The 17,202-nt window shown below is 38.6% G+C and overlaps 1 long non-coding RNA gene across 2 annotated transcripts; it reads right to left on the bottom strand.

The window, feature by feature from the left end:
- Positions 1 to 393: 393 nt before the first annotated feature.
- Positions 394 to 12,468, bottom strand: LOC138991830 (uncharacterized). 2 transcript variants are annotated; one of them, XR_011467718.1, is made up of 5 exons: positions 12,120 to 12,468; positions 10,982 to 11,487; positions 10,506 to 10,723; positions 2,683 to 2,899; positions 394 to 1,270 (listed from the first exon to the last, which is right to left on the bottom strand). It is a non-coding gene; the product is annotated as an uncharacterized lncRNA (long non-coding RNA). The 2 variants fall into 2 exon arrangements; XR_011467719.1 differs by having other exon boundaries at positions 10,982 to 11,180.
- Positions 12,469 to 17,202: the final 4,734 nt, after the last annotated feature.

The following is a 17,202-nucleotide window of genomic DNA, read 5'->3' as shown; positions in this document are numbered from 1 at the left end:
GATCCCTGTTCAGGGAGCTAAGATTTCACAGGCCTCATGGCCAAAAAAAAAAAAAAAAAACCCATAAAGTAGAAGCGTTATTAAAACAAATTCAATAAAGACTTAAAAAAAATCACTAGTGCCTGGGCTAACCCTCCAAGGTCCTGATTTTACTGGTCCTGGTTGGTAGGATAAATCATTGTTAATAACATACAGCCAGGGTCAAGAACCACTTACCCAATCTTGTCTGTCCCCCAACCCTTCCTCCCAGGGCAGACCTCCACACTTGTCTTTCTAAACCACAGTTTAGTTAGGCACACTACCTGCAATTCTTGAAGAAAAAAAAAAATTCACACACACACATACACAAGGATGAGAAAAACTTTTTGAGAGTAAATTTTTAATCTACTGATCATGCACAGAAGTTATTTAGCTTTAGAACCTGTAAGGTAACCAAATACAGACATTTTCCCCTAGCCATATATTTGCATGCCCTCCAAAGTAATGGTCTGACTCTAAAAAGATAAGCAATGTATTGTAAGCCTTCAGAGTACTTCATATTAAAGAGATTCCTTAGCAACTTAAAAATGACAAAATACTAACTTATCAATAACTATTATATACATTTATTCTTATCAAATAGTGGAATTCTAGGGTTTTAAAATTATTTATATATTTATTTTCAGCTGTGTTGGGTCTCACTGCTCACGGGCTTTCTCCAGTTGTGGTGAGTGGGGGCTGCTGCTGCTCATTGCAGTGGCTTCTCTTGTTGCAGCATAGGCTCTGGGGCGTGAGGGCTTCCGTAGCTGCAGCTCCCGGGCTCTAGAGCACTGGTTCAGTAGGTGCGGTGCATGGGCTTCGTTTCCCCGCGGCATGTGGCATCTTCCTGGACCAGGAATCGAACCCATGTTCCCCTGCATGGGCAGCAAGATTCTCAACCATTCTTGAACCACCAGGGAAGTCCAATTCTAGGGTTTTTACTAAAGAATCTTACATGCTAAAGAGAAAATAAAAGAGAATGCCAGGATACACTGATGGGGGAGGTTCTTTGGGACCTGGGGTCAAGGCAGGGCCTCTTGGAGAAGGTGTCATTTGATCTCAGTCCCAAGTGAAGAGAAGGTAGTAGTTATGGGACCATCTGGGGAAGAAGGCTTTCCAGGCAGAGGGAATCATCAGCGAGAAAAGCCGGCAGAGGTTTCCGGTTTGGTGATCAGTGAAGAAAGGCCATAGTGCAGCCTCTTCAGACGACAGACAGCAGTTTATCATCCCAAATACGGAGCACCCCAACCAGCTGAAGGGCAGAAAACAAACACCACAAAATAAATGAGGAATAGGAGCCAAATACAGTTTCAAAGCACCATGAAGAAGCACAGCTGGTGTTACAGGCAGTGTGCTGGGGACGATATTATGCGCTTTTGCATAACATTTATCAAGAACAGAGAATGGCATGGCCCCGCTCAGTTTTCCCTAGGAGTGATACAAAATAATCTTTTATTAATCTTATTTTAAATTTGTTACCATTGTACATGATCTCAGAAGACCAAGTGGAGAACATTTGAAATAAATCAAAGGAATAAATGAATATGAAAGAAAAGACAATTATATGCTGCAATAAAAATTTCTGCCCATTCTGTTACACTGTAAAGCATTTTGTAAATGTAAATATTGTACATAAATGTTAAATAAATCTATTAATATGAACTTCCTCTGGGTTTTTAAAAATAAGAATCTCGGTAGGCAAAGAGTTAGCATTTCATATTGAAAAGTTCCCTCAGGCCCACATTTTCCAGCTTCTAACAGTTATCACAAGGAAGCCATTATCCCAGTAGAGACAATGAGAGTGATGCTCAAAAGCCTTGAGTTGGGGGCAGACAGACTCAGGCTCAAATTCCTACATGGCCATTTAATAACTGCGTGACCTCGAACAAGGTAAGGTATCTTTCCAAGCCCTTATATTGAAATGTCTAAAATGTAATGATTCTTTTTATCGAAAATTGTTATTGTTGGAACAAAAGGAGGTTCTGTTGAGAATAGGGAGCAGTGGCCATGGCATCTTCATGTTCACCATTCCTCCCATCATCTTCTCATCAGAGGGCATGGCTGTGTGCAGGGGGCTCATGCTCACACACTTAGAAAAACGCAGGACAGGCTCAGGATAGAAGAAAACTGTGGCATGGCTGCCCCCCTCCCTTTGGAAGACTTGTAACGGACAACAAGCCCGCTGTAGCTTTATCCACCCATCCTCTCTGACAGTTAAGAATCCAGGACTGATGAGCTCAGTTTGTTGCCAACTGGTTGTCTGTATCTAGCCTAACCGGTTTGACTTCTCCTTCTTGATTGAGGAATTTGATAATAATCTTAAGAAGGGTTTCTGGAGAGAATCTTTCCTGCAACAAATTGTTACCCGGAAACTCATAAAGGATACCACCCATCCATACAAATAGAAATTCAACTATGTGGCAATTAGTTACTTTGGAGGACTATAGAGATTAATGTTACTCGTGATGGAGAAAGATATTCCACTTTAGGCATAATTCCCATGCTGCCAGCAGGGGTATGAACATATTTTTTTCCCTTTTCCATTCAAAACAAAGACAATGAGTGCATTAATTAGAAGCTGTTGGATTTATTCTAGGTAACAACTCAGAATATATATTGAGAGAGGGAAAGGGAAAAGACTAATCAGGAGTCATCTATCACTACCTCATCTGTTGGTGAGGTTACACTCCCAGGATTCCAGCTGTCTGTCCTGAGTTTACTCTGCTTCACAGCTTTGGACCCTCTGCAGAGTGACTGATCAAAATGACCATGCCCTTGTGCTTCACCAGAATAACCATGGCCTCCTCTGGACCAAAGGGTGGACTGTTTCCTTACTGACATCATTAAACACTAGGTGTATCTGGATGACAAATTTTGTTCTCTGTAGGACAAAAAAGACACAGAAGGTTAGCTGCTGTTCCATGTGTGTGTGCTCAGTCTCTCAGTCGTGTCCGACTCTGTGACCCCATGGCCTGTAGCCCACCAGCCTTCTCTGTCTATGGGATTCTCCAGGCAAGAATACTGGAATGGATTGCCATTTCCTCCTCCAGGGGATCTTCCTGACCTAGGGATCGAACCCATGTCTCCTGATTTTGATTACTAAATGACCTTATGAACACAAAGTCTTAAAGGTCTAGCATGGGTTTGCGGTGGTGATTTAGTCGCTCAGTCGTGTTCAACTCTTGCAACCCCCACTGACTGTAGCCCACCAGGCTCCTCTGCTCATAGGATTTCCCAGGCAAGAATACTGGAGTGGGTTGCCATTTCCTTCTCCAAGGGACCTTCCCAACCCAGGTCTCCTGCATTGCAACAGATTCTTTACTGACTAAACCACCAGGGAGCATGGGTGCAAGCACACTTAATATTCAAAATACTACATGAGTTATGTAGAATAAACAAGCTGTTGAGTTTCATGGAAAAAAAAAATTAATGACCCCAGAGTGAGAACTCAGGTTTAAATCTGAGTTTGATTACTGAGCAGCTGTGTGACCTTGGATGTGGTCATTTCACTTTTCAGAATATATTTACTCATCTATAAAATGGGAATGATAATATTTACTTCAGGTTCCTCATAGCACTGTGGTGGAAATTAAAACAGAGAGTGTATGTGAAAGCACTCTGAAAACTGCCAGAGGAGCTGCCGTGTAAATGGTATCATTATTACCAATTTCTAGAAATTATTGAACACCATATCCTTAGACCATATCAGCAAGTAGACACCTGACAAATGAGAACTCATTACTGTGTCATATCCCATTGTCTCTGGCTGTTTTCATCCTCAGCTGATAGGGTGGGCCTGTGGGCCCTGTTAGCATAAATCCTTGGTAGAGGGCATTTCTCTAAAGGTAGAAAGAATTTCTAGATCCTTTCCCACCGCACCTCTGTGTCCTTCCACATACTCATACCACCAAACATACATCACTCAAAATTCCTAAAGCAAGGTAAGAGAAACATAGGAAATATATAAGCTCCTCTGTTTTAGATTTCCCCACTGTTGTCAAGATTCTTTACAGATCCAAATGGCCACAGCCTCAACTCCTGAAATCCTTGTAGAATAATAACTGTCTATTTACCATGTGTTGAGCGCTAACTGTAGTGGGTCACAGTGCAGAGTATCTTTTTTAATCCTCACAACAAGCATATGGAATACTGTTACTGCTCCCAGTTGAAAGATTGGGAAGTTGAGACTTGAAGAGGTTAAGCAACCTTCCTGAGGGTCATATGCTAGCTCCTAAGTGGCAGAGATAGGACTAGACTCTAGGTCTGCTTGGCTTCAAAGTCCATGGTCTGACTGCTGCATTATCAAGTTTCTCCTAAAACACTGTTCTGTTGTTATTGTTAGTTTTGTGTAGAACCTGCCATTGGGAGAAGTGGTTATTGAGCACTTAGACTTCTTCAACGTCAGATTAGAGACTGTCAAATGATTCATTTTTCCACCTAACAGATATTTCCAACCAACAAATACCTACTGTCTGCTAGGTATTGCACTGGGGAGGGAGGGGTCTGACACTGTGAATGAATCCTGTCTCTTAATCCTAAAAGAGATTTGGTGTAAGGATAACAAATCAATGACAACTTTTTCTCTAAGGTGTGTTGACATGTATTGCATCAGGAAAACCCCTTCAAATTATAATACAAATTCATGAGGATTTTCTTCATCATCTATAAAAAAAAGTCACCCTAGGATTTCTTTAATTTCATGCATTCAATCCATGAAACAATAAAAATTTTCTAGGTTTTTATTAGGAGGCAGTCACTGTGCTAACCAACCTAAAGACAATATTACATCTATGAACACTTTGTTTACTCACTGCCATTCCAGAAATACCAGAGAACATCAAATGTTAACACATGTTCATTCTTAGTTATGTAACTTGACAGGGAAAGAAGGTAGTTGAGATAAAAGTACATATATCTATAAAGCTTTGTGTGTATATATATATATATCTCCATATATCACTATGACCAAGAATTTGAGACTCTTCCCACTTTAAACTTTCACAAAGATGTTTTGAGCTTATAAACAATCTTCTTAATCTGCTCTGTGGGGGCTTCCCTGGTTGTCCAGTGGTTAAGAATCCACCTTCCAATGCAGGGGACATGGGTTCGATCCCTAATCAGGGAAATAAGATCCCACATGCTGTGGGGTATCTAAGCCCTCATGCCACAGCTACTGAGCCCACATACACTGGAGCGTGTGTGTAGCAACCAGAGAATTACACGTGCTGCAACAGAGATTCCCTGTGCTGCGACTAAGACCAACACAGCCAAATAAATAAATGATTTTTTTACATTTGCTCTGTGGAAGAAATGTTTATAAACCATACAATAGCTAAAATTAGGCTGCAAAAAAATAAAAGAGGTAAAGGGAGAAATGAAAGGCAGCACAGGTAAGCTAGAAGCTAAGTAAATTCTTAAATAAGCATCAGGGTTTTTAATGAGCTTTTCATGCTTTCTGAGCACCCAGATCAAATCAAGCTTTCATTTTTCTGAATGATGGTTCCACTTTGTACATTAAGCTTATTTTCAGATTTGTGGGGGCCTTCTCTTGGAGAGATAGATGTAAACTCCCTGAAGGAAATGGCCTGGCTGTATTTCTTTATACCTCCACACTGAACAAAACAATTCTGGGCACATAACAGGCACTGAATATGTACTTGCTGATTAACAGATTAAGATTCTTGGAAAGTTAACAGTAGTACATGAAAGATTGCAGAGAACATAAACAGAGATAGTACCTAAAAGCCACCATCTTCCCATCTGTTGGAAGCAGTTAGAATATGGTGGTTAAGAAGCCAAGTTCTGTCATTTTCTATTTATGAATTTTTAGGAAAATTACTTAATCTTCTGTGCCTCAGTTTATTTTCACCTATAAAAATGAAAAAAAAAACCAAAACCAGACTGTCTATATTATAAAGCTGTTATGAGAATAAAATTTAGTTAATATAATAGCATTTATAACACTAGCATATGATAAATGGATAATAAATGTTAGCTATCATTATTTGTGATTCTTTTCTCTTATTTTTGAGACTGCAGAAGTGATTTAAAATGAGAAAGATGATGTAACAGATTGATTTACTTCAAAGATAATAGGAAATTTAGTTCTTTACCACCACTAAGTTTAACTTAAATAATGAAATTCACAGTTGACTTCAGGTAAAGAATGGCAGACTGCCCATGTGCATCTACTTTCACTCCCTCCCAAGACCATTAAAATGGCAGAAACAATCTTATTTACTGGGCTGCATTGGGTTTTAGTTGCCACATGTGGGCTTAGTTGCCCGAAGGCATGTGGGATCCTAGTTCCACAACCAGGGATTGAACCCGAGCCCTACTGCATTGCAAGGCGGATTCTTAACCACTGGACCACTAGAGAAGTCCCAGAAAACAATCTTTCAAAGGGATAAACCCATCGGGATTTGGAGAATTAAGAGAGGATATAACAGCAAGTTTCTCCAGTCAAACCCTCACATCTATGGAAACTGGGTTTATATCAGTTCCGACATGGATTGCAGAACAGTGGGGAAGGATAGAGAGTGGTTGGAAAAACACAACAGAGCATCTAAGAGATGTGAAACAATGACAAAAGATCTGACTTATGTACAATTGGCATCCCAGGAAGAAAAATAAGGAGAAATAATACTCAAGAATATTCCAAAATGAATAACAGATACCAAACAACTCAAAGAACACCTAGCAGAATTAACACTCCGCTCCCCAAGATACGCCCACACCATATGCATATTACATAGAAACTGCTGAAAACCAGAGACAAAGGAAATTATGAAGGCAGCCAGTGAAAAAAAAGACACACAGCATATAGAGGAATGAAAATTAAAGACTTAAAGTAGACTTCTCCAGAAACTATACAAGGGATGAGGCCTCTGTAGCCGAACATCAGCAAAAACCTGTCAAGTCGGAATCCTATACCCAGCAAAAATGTCTTTCAAAAAGGAACAGGAAATAAAGACTTTCCTGAACCAAAACCATAAAACAAATATGAGCAAATTCATTGCCAGTAGATCAATGTTACAAGTAATGTTAAAGAAAGTTCTTCAGACAGAAGCATATAATAGCAGACAGAAATCTGAATCCTCGCAAAGAAATTAAGAGCACTGGAAATAGAATAACTAAAGGTAAACAAAGTCCAAATTTAATTTTTTGTTGCTTTTAGTTGCTCTGAAAGATAACTACCTAAAGCAAAAAGAGTAATATTGTGTATTTATAGCACATGTAAGAGTAAATACGTGGCAAAAACAGAACAAGAGATGAGAGAAGAAACTGGGGATATAGTGTCCTTATAGCAGACATGAAGTGGGATACAATGTGAAAGCAGACTGATTAAATAAGATGTACATGGTAAACCCTAAAGTATTCAATTTTTTAAAAAGAGTTGTACATGATAATTCAATAGTAGAAATACCATTGACTCATAGAAAATGCTCAATTAATTAAAAAGGAGGCAAAATGAAAGGAAACAAAAGACAAAATGGAACAAATAGGAAACAGCTGGTTAGATGGTAGATTTTAATTCAACCATATCGATAATCACATTAAATATAAGTTACACTAACTCAAAGATAGAATGTTATATTAGATAAAAAGCAAGTCTCAACTATATGCTGGCTACAAGAATACCACTTTAAATATAAAGACATAAATAGATTAAAAGAATGAAAAAAGATATTCCATGCAGACACTACTCAAAAGAAAGCTAAAGTAGCTTTATTAATATCAAAACAAGATTGGACAAGAAATATTACCAGTGATAGAAAGGCTTATTACCTGATGAAAAAGGATTCAATTCTCCAAGAAGACAGAAACATTAATGACTTTACGCCTATAATTTCAACAACTTAGAACAAGTGGACAAATCCCTCAAAAAGCACATCTTACCAAAATTAGCACAAGAAGACATAGAAAAAAATCAAAGAGCTTTATATCCATTTTCAAAATTGAATTCATAATTAAAAACTTTTCAACAAAGAAAGCCTCAGGTCCAGATGGCTTTACTCATAAATTCTATCAAAGGTTTAAGGACAAAACTAATACCAGTGTTATATAAACTCTTTGAGAAAATAGAAGGAAATGCTTTTCAAGTAGTTTAATGAGGCCAACATAACCCTGTTATTAAAACCTGACAAAGACATTACAAGAAAAAAAATTATAGACCAATATCTTACATGAATAAATATACAAAGTCCTCAATAAAATATTAACAAATCAAATTCAGTGTTATATGAAAAGGACAAATGTTATTAATAAATGGAGCTTATGCCGGGATTAAAGGTTGGTTTTACATTATGAAATCAATAGTTGTAATTCATCACATTAACAGAATCAAAGAGAAGAAAAATCTCAATTGATGCAAAAACATTTTTGACAAAATGTCATACTCATTCATGAAAAGAAAGTCAGAACACTAGGAAAAGAAAGGAATTTCATCAACTTGATAATGGGCATATATGAAAAAACAACAGTTAATGTCATACTTAATGGTGAAATATTGAATGCTTCTTAGTTCAGGAACAAGACACCCAATGTCTCCACATCTATTCAACAATATACTGGAAACCCTATCTAGCACAACAATGTAAGAAAAAAATAAAAGTATAAAAATTAAAAAGAAGCAGAAGTCTTTTTTTTTTGCAGTTGACATGATTGTATATAGAAAACACTCTAAGGAATCTACTCCCACAAAACAACTAAAACTGAAAAGTGAATTTAGTCACAAGAATTAAGGTCAATATACAAAATTTATATTTCAAAAGTTACCAGCAAATTATGAGAAAGTGAAATTAAAAAGTAATCCATTTACATTTGTAGGAAAGGCATAAATACTCAAAGATAAAGTTAAGAAAATATAGATAAGACTTAAATTCTTAAAACTGCTACATACTGTAGAAAGTTATAAATAAAAACTTAAACCATATAACATGTTTAGGGATGGGAAAAATCAATACTGCTAAAGTATCAATTCACCCTTAATTGATCTATAAATTCAGTACAGTCCCAATCAAAATTCCATGAGGCTTGTAGTAGAAATTTACAAGTTGATTATATATGTACATGAAAATGCAAAAGCTAAAAAATAGTAAAAATAACCTGAGAAAGAAAAACAAATTTTGAAAACTTGTACTTTTAAATTGTGCTGAAAACTACAATAATTAAGATGCTGTTACTTGCATAAGGAAGATAATAAAAGTCAGTGAAGCAGAATAAAGTCCTGAAATACACACACACACACACACACACATCCTTTGTGGAAAGGAAAGTTTTCCCAACAAATGATGTTAGAACAATTGTATACTCATATTTAAAAAAGAAAGAACCTCGACCTCTACATCACACCATAGACAAAAATTCTATTTAGATAGGAAAGGAATCCTTCATGTAAAATCTGAAACTAGAAAGCTTCAATGTTTTCTAAAAGAAAACATAGAAGAATATTTGCATGATCTCCTGGTTGGCAAAGAGCTCTTTGATAAGATACAAAAAGTACAAATCATAAAAAAAATCATAAGATGGACATAACCAAAATTTAAAATTTCTCTTCATCAAGTAATACCACTGAGAATATAAAAAGATAAACTACAGACTGGGAGAGAGATTTGCAAAGTCGATTTCTGACAAAGAGCTTGTTATCTAGAATGTATCAAACTTCCATAAATCAATAATAAAAACATCCCCAAAGTGGAAACAAATGAGTATCAATAAAGAAAATTGACATACAGTAGTATTTTCATACAATGGAACGCTACTTGGTAGTTAAAAGAAATAAGTTTCTGCATGAATCTCAAACATATCATTTTGAGCAAAAGAAGTCAGGAACAAAAGAGTACATAATATCTAATGCCGTACAGAGAGTTCCAGAGCAGGTAGGTCTAATCTACAGTGAAAGAAATAAGAAGGGTGATTGCTTTACAGAAGGGGACTGATTGCAAAGATCTATAAGGGAACTTTTGGGGGTACTGCAAATGTTCTGCAGTTTAGTGTACAGGTACATCAGTATATTCTTTCATTAAAATATATATGGTGATGGACAGGGAGGCCTGGCGTGCTGCAGTCCATGGGGTCGCAAAGAGTCGGGCACGACTGAACGACTGAACTGAACTGAAAATATATTGAATGGTACATTGAAAATCTGTGCATTCATTGTATATAAATTATACCCTGGTTTTTAAAAAGAGTAATTAAGGAAAATCCACCTTCATGGTCAAGGGAAGAAGCAAGTCACATTTATGTAACATCCCAAAACTGGTAAAGCAAAACAACCTATTTCTCCCTGTGACATTATTTTCTAAATAATCTGCTGTAAGAATTGAAAGTGGTTGCCTCTGATGGGCAGGGTGGGGAGCTGGGGAGAAGGCTTAATTTTTTTTTATTTTTTAATCACAAAACCTGGAACTACTTGACCCTTCAAAAATCTGTGTATATATAACTTTAGTAAAAATAGAGAACAACAACAACAACAAAAATCATACCCATTTGCAAGTTGGTGATATTAGCTTCCATAGAGAATTACTGACATTCGTTTTCAAGAGGAAATTATTTCTGATGGGTGAATCTGGCAGAACTTCAGGCTGTTAAGACCAGGAGACTTGAGTCAGTCCATTTGCTGTTGGTGTTCATGTGGGCCACCTTGTTACCAGTCAAGCAGAAAAGACAGCAGGGAACTCAACACATCCAGGGTGATAATACACTGGAAAGGGGGGCATTAAATTAGAGGAAGTGAGCAGAACTGTGACAGAAACCCGGTCTGTACTCCCTAATTACAGAGCCTCACTTTCACCAAACTGACACCAATGTTAAGTCAAATTAAATATTGTCTAATTAACCAGCATATACAACAATTCAAGCCCAGTGACTAGGTAGGATTCAGCCCAATAAAGGAAACTTGAGTACTTGTAAATGCTCAGTCACTCCCCCCACCCCACCCCCACCTGCCATCTCCACCAACCGCTACAAGATTTGTCCATTTTGTTTTCACGCATCTCCACTTCTCAGGGCTCTGCTTGTAATATTTACAGAAAAAGGCAATGCTGGTAAACAGTTTCACACAATGAGGTGTGAGAGTTGATAGGGTCCTATTCAAGCTCTGAACTCTCCTGATGAGCTGCCAAAAGTCGTTATGAATGGCCCGGCTGACAGGGTGATGACTGATAAAGGAAAAAACAAACAGCTCTGGTAATTCATGAAAACACACAGTGTTGAGACAACTCAAAGTGCGAGTGACAGTTAAGATAATGGAATTTTGGAAGTGTTTCTTAAAGGGATCCTCAGTATACAATTATTCTGTTAATAGATTCTTCCTTAATGTAGCTGGATCTTCAACTTTTTTTCCGCTGAAAGATATTTATTATGATCGTTGGCAGAGAGGTGCTGGTCTGGGCTTTTATACTATGATCAGTTTTTCATATAATTTCCTCTTTCCAGAGCAGGATGAATTTTAGCTGAAGCCTGTGCCTGCCATTTAAAGAAATAAAATATCCTATTTCCATTTCTATTATGAGAAACATTTCAAAGCATTCTTCCCTCATTTCTTTCATTTATAAACCATTTGCCACAAACCTTTGATTAGAAAATAAATATTGGTTTACACACTCAACTGCTAATATTTTAAAAGACAACAATTTAAATGTGGTTGAAGTCAATTTCCAATTCACACAGCCTATTTGGGGTTCGTTTCCTTAAATCAGGCGTGACCAAGCAAGAAAGTATCAATTTGTCACTGTTTTGCCTTTGTACCCAATGTTTTTTCATGAAGTGCATTGTGGTTTCTGTAACAATGGCCTATTTCTCAATTAATGTTTTAGAAAGCAGGAATATAAAGATATATATAAAGCATGTGTTTATGTACATAGACTACTGCAGCGAATAAGGGGAATGTGTTCACAAAAGTTATATTTTAGAGCCCAGCTACTGAGAGGTCTGGGAACAAGCAGCTTGTTAAAAATGCGGAATCTCAGTCCTGCCCAAACCACTGTCCCCCTGCCCCCACAGAATCACATAATTTGCATTTAAACAAGATCCCCAAGTGATTCATATGCACATAAGGTTTTGGGGATCTCTCTAATTTAGATGATTGAGTTTTTTACCTAAGCTTCCCTGATAGCTCAGTTGGTAAAGAATCTGTCTGCAACACAGAAGACCTCGGTTTGATTCCTGGGTTGAGAAGATCCCCTGGAGAAGAGAAAGGCTACTCACTCCAGTATCCTGGCCTAGAGAGTTCCATGGACTGTATAGTCTGTGGAGTCACAAAGAGTCGGATACCACTTTTACTTTTCACCTTAATAGTTTAAGTTTTAGAGAGGAGAAAGCTTGTAGATAAGAGGATCCATATTTTCCAAAAAGTTTAAAACTATGTCATAAATACTTTAAAGCTGCCTCCAAATTGTTTAATATCTTCATTCAAAGCTCTTACTTTCTTTCCTCCCCTTGAAGAAGTCTTAGAGCATCCTTGAACTCACCAAGCCTTCTAAGGGAGATTCATCCTTTTCATGAATCATGTTCCTTTACCCCAAACATTGATAGAGTTGTCCAGCACATTCCTGAAGGATAAGCATGGTGGAAGGGTAGAGCCTGGATATTAAAAATCCAGAACCTATTGTTAGATTTAAAAAATTGAATCACTGTAGTGAACCATATTACTTTTATAACTAATAAGAACATTTTAAAAACATCTAACGGAGAAGGCAATGGCACCCCACTCCAGTACTTTTGCCTGGAAAATCCCATGGATGGAGGAGCCTGGTAGGCTGCAATCCACGGGGTCGATAAGAGTCAGACACGGCTGAGCAACTTCGCTTTCACTTTTCACTTTCATGCATTGGAGAAGGAAATGGCAACCCACTCCAGTGTTCTTGCCTGGAGAATCCCAGGGACAGGGGAGCCTGGTGGCTGCCGTCTATGGGGTCACACAGAGTCAGACACGACTGAAGTGACTTAGCATAGCATAGCATAGCAAAAACATTTAAAACAATCATATTTTGATTGTAATGTTGACTGTTCTGCTAATATAAGACAGAGTTGAGTATTTTACAGGAGAGATGACAGAATCCTTGGAAAGGCCTAGACAATAGAAGTAGCTTTCACTCACCTGCTAAAGTCTGCAAAAATCCACCACTGGACGCATATTCCTTTCATTTTGTAGTTGATGGTATTTGTGGCATCTTCTTTAGACTTGGAGGATCTTGAGATGTAGTCCAGCTCTCAACAAATTTCCTGGGTGTTGAGAAATTTAAAAACATGAAAACACTTAGGATGGACTGAAAAACTGTAAACAAAGACAAAAGACAAAGGGTAAACTGGAGGAAATATTTGCCTTCAGGGCTCATTTCCTCGATTGAAAAGGGGTCTATATAATTCAGGTGGAGAAAGATATACCAGTGGAAAAGTGGACAAAGGATATGGATAGGCAATTCACACTCAGAAGTAAAAAATACAAACAGGGAACAAATGCATGAAATGGTGCTCAATGATATTGATAGTTAAAGACAAATCCAAGCAACTATGGGAGAATGTATCTTACCTATCGTGTTGGCAAAAATGAAAATACTTGATAACATCAAAGAGGTGCATTCATCCACTGTAGATGAGAATGTATTGGTCTGACTGTTTATAAGGGCGCTTTGGTAGTATCAATCCAAATTCTGAATATACAGAAATTCTAATCCAGCTACTTTACTGCCAGGAATTTAATCTAGAAGAATACTTGCAAAAGTACCTTAGACGAGATGGATGAGGCCCTGCAGCGCAGCATGACTTGCAGTATTAGATTGGTAGCATCTACAAGGAGCATCACTCCAGAGAGCTGGCAGCCATGACAGCGCAACCCAACAAAAGAAGACTACAGCATCTGGGGGCCAGCTGGGCTCTGGGGGGACTTTCTGCAACATTCCATTTGCCTAGTTTAGGCCTCTGCATGATGGAGTGACCGCAGAGCCATTTTGCAATGGGATTACTTGAAAGTTGGCTTGTAGGAAGTATTGATCACCTCTTATGGTCTTTCTCCCCAGAAACTTTGTGCTGGAACAGCTCAGCGTGTCACCTGACTTCAAGGAAACCACCCAGGTATGTCCAATGTGTGTTAAAAGCAGGTGCTGTTGATCTGATTCTCAGAGCTGTGTCACATTGACGACACACAGCCGATGAGTTAAATCCCTTTTGACACGTTACACCAGCCTCTGACATGTTACTGATGTAAAATGACATAATTTGTTGAAAATGGTAATATTTAAAACTATGATAGTATATAGATCCAAATAACCAGCAGGTAATATCACTTTCAAATATTAAAATGGAATGATAGTAATTACTTGGTCCCATTCTGAAAATGCACCTTTCTCAGAATGATGATAATCACATAATAATAGCAACTAACATCTACTTAATACCTGCTATTTACAGACATATGTTATGTGGATTATCTCACATCCTCTTCACAACAGCCCTCTCAGGTAGGTATGATTAATAACCCCATTTTGTAGACTAGAAAACCAAAGGCCAGAGAAGTGAAGTAACCTGCCAGAGGTCACACGGCTGCTAAGTGGCAGAAGCCCCTTAGCAACATGGCTACATACGCCTTCTTTTAAAGGAATCCAGAAATTTCAATGGGCCTTTTCAAAGTCACTTCAAAACCTAGATGATATCTCTGACACACACACTGAAAAAGAAATACGGAGCATGTAAATGGTATGCTTGGCTTGCTACATGAAAGTCATCAGGCCAGTGATTCAGCTTTTACGAACCACTGTTTCTTTATCTTACAATGGAGATAATGACAGTACCTTCATTACAAAAATTGTGGTGAGAATTCAACACTGTTAGGAGCTGAATGTGTCTCCCTCTCCCTCATCCCAAATTTATATATTGAAGCCCTAATCTCTAGAACGGTTTGGAGATAGAGCCTTTAAAGAAGTGATTAAGTTATAAAATGAGGCCATTTGGGTGGCCCCCTAGTTAATCCATTCTAACTAACGAGGGTCCTTGTAAGTAGAGGACATGAGGACAAGAGGCACACGGATGCTTACACACAGAGGACTGGCCAGTGAGGACACAGCAAGAAGGCAGCCATCTGCAAGCCCAGGAGAGACCAGACTTGCCAATACCTTGATCTTGGACTCCCAGTCTCCAGAAATATGAAAAAATAAATTCCTATTCTTGAAGCTACTCAATGTGGTATTTTGTTATAGCAGCCCTGAAAAATATTTCAAATATATTTGGAATAACTACCATAATATCCAGCAAATAGTAAGTGCTCAGTAAATGGTTTTAGTATTAGTTCAGTTGTGAATACACACACACACATACACTGTCACACACACACTCACAGCCTTTGTTTTGACTTAAGGGGCATGTATCCTAAGGTACATAATCTGAAAAATGCCTCTGGTCCAAACAAAAGACTTTTCATGAGACGTTTAATTAAAAGACTAAGGATTTCCCTGGTGGTCCAGTGGTTAAGAATCTGCCTGCCAATGCAGGGGACACAGGTTCAATCCCTGGTTCCAGAAGATTCCACATGCCATGGGGCAACTAAGCCTGCGTGTGGCAATTACTGAAGCCTGTGTGCCCTAGAGCCCATGCTTCACAATAAGAGAAGCCACTGCAATGAGAATCCCAGGACTGCAGCTAGAGAGTAGACCCCACTCATCACAGCTAGAGAAGGCCTACGCACAGCAAAGAAGACCCAGCACAGACAAAAATAAATAAAATTATAAAAAGAGAAATGGTTTAAAAAATTAAAAGACTGAACATAGTTCACTTTTCAAACTAATAAAGTCTAGTTAACACTGATTAAAAGTCAGTTACTATTATATGGCATCCTATTATGATGTTAAAACTGCATGTGACTTTCGAAAGTTCCTTTTTTTGCCTGGTAGCTACACGAAGCACATGTAGTTAAGTCTAGGCTGAAAACTGATGCCATTTGGAGAATAATACACAAAAGTCATGACAGAAAGAGGGTGAGAATATCCAAACATAAACCAGTGTAGACTCCCAGAAAACATAGAACTCTGACATTTCCTTGAATGAAGCTGCCTAGATCAGAGCTGGTCTATAAATGTCTCCTGAAGCACCAATTCCAATCACTTGCCTTAAACTTGTCTTAAGGAAGGTTCTAATGACGCATCTGGGCCAGGGGAAGAGTGCCAGGTGGATTAGGAATGGCTGTTTGAACAAGGGGAGAAACAGTTACTATTCTGGATCTGGAAATTAGTTTGATGGATCCTTCTGACTCCTGAAGTTTACGGCCTATCAGATTCAGGCTATTATGCATACTGAATGCATCTCGATTCTGTAAGTCAGCAGTTCTGAATTCACTAAAAAGTAAGTGTTTTCCTTTATTCATCTATTTCTTGAGACATTTAAGCTTTGTTACTTAAGAACATAAGGAGAACACTGCCTCAGGCCAACAAAGACCGTCAACCTAATCACTGTGCAGGTTTCTCAAGCCGACAAATCCATACAATCAGAAGAGGAAGAGAGTTTTTCCTCCAGAAGTCACCATGGTAGCCTTTTAGGCTGCCGCCAACAAATAGGCATGTGGTTCACACATTTGCATCAATCTCTAGCTAGTTACTGTTTAAGTTAACTCCTGATGATTGCATGTTATCATGGAGGAGGCCAGGTCGTGGGATGTGTCACCCACTGAACTGTCCCCTGGAATGTGAGAGGGGACATATTGGCCCCACACCTGAACTTCGTTTCTACACGGAGGACCGAAGCTCCCACTGTAAGCGTGAGTCAAGGCTGATGCAGTAGCCAGCCAACCCCGTCTCCTCAATGGAGAAAGTTATTCCTAATGATTAACAATTAGCATTTGCATCCAAAGCACCAAGCCCAGTTGTCTAAAGTAAGGTGCTAAGAGGTCTAAGAATCTGGGTTTAAGCCCCAAATGGGCCAATTAGCTTCACGCAGAGAAACCTGCAGCTCCACTCCAACTGTAGTCTGCCCTGTGAGTTAGGGGGAGGAAAGAGACAGAAGCCCAGAGGGACAGGGAGACTGACTCAAGTCAGGTTCAGCACCAAAGGGCAGGTGCTGCTGAGAGAACCCCGCCCCCTTTCTCCCCAAGATCATCACAACAGATGTGTAGTCCGCACTCAATACGTATCACTGCAGAAGGGTAAGAGAAGATGATTGATGTTCTAAGTTAGTCATTGCGTCCCAAACATGTGA

This window comes from Bos mutus, chromosome 18, assembly GCF_027580195.1.
Source record: "Bos mutus isolate GX-2022 chromosome 18, NWIPB_WYAK_1.1, whole genome shotgun sequence".
Classification (NCBI taxonomy): Eukaryota; Metazoa; Chordata; class Mammalia; order Artiodactyla; family Bovidae; genus Bos; species Bos mutus.
The sequence above is the reverse complement of the archived record's forward strand: the minus strand, read 5'-3'. Positions and strand labels throughout refer to the sequence as shown.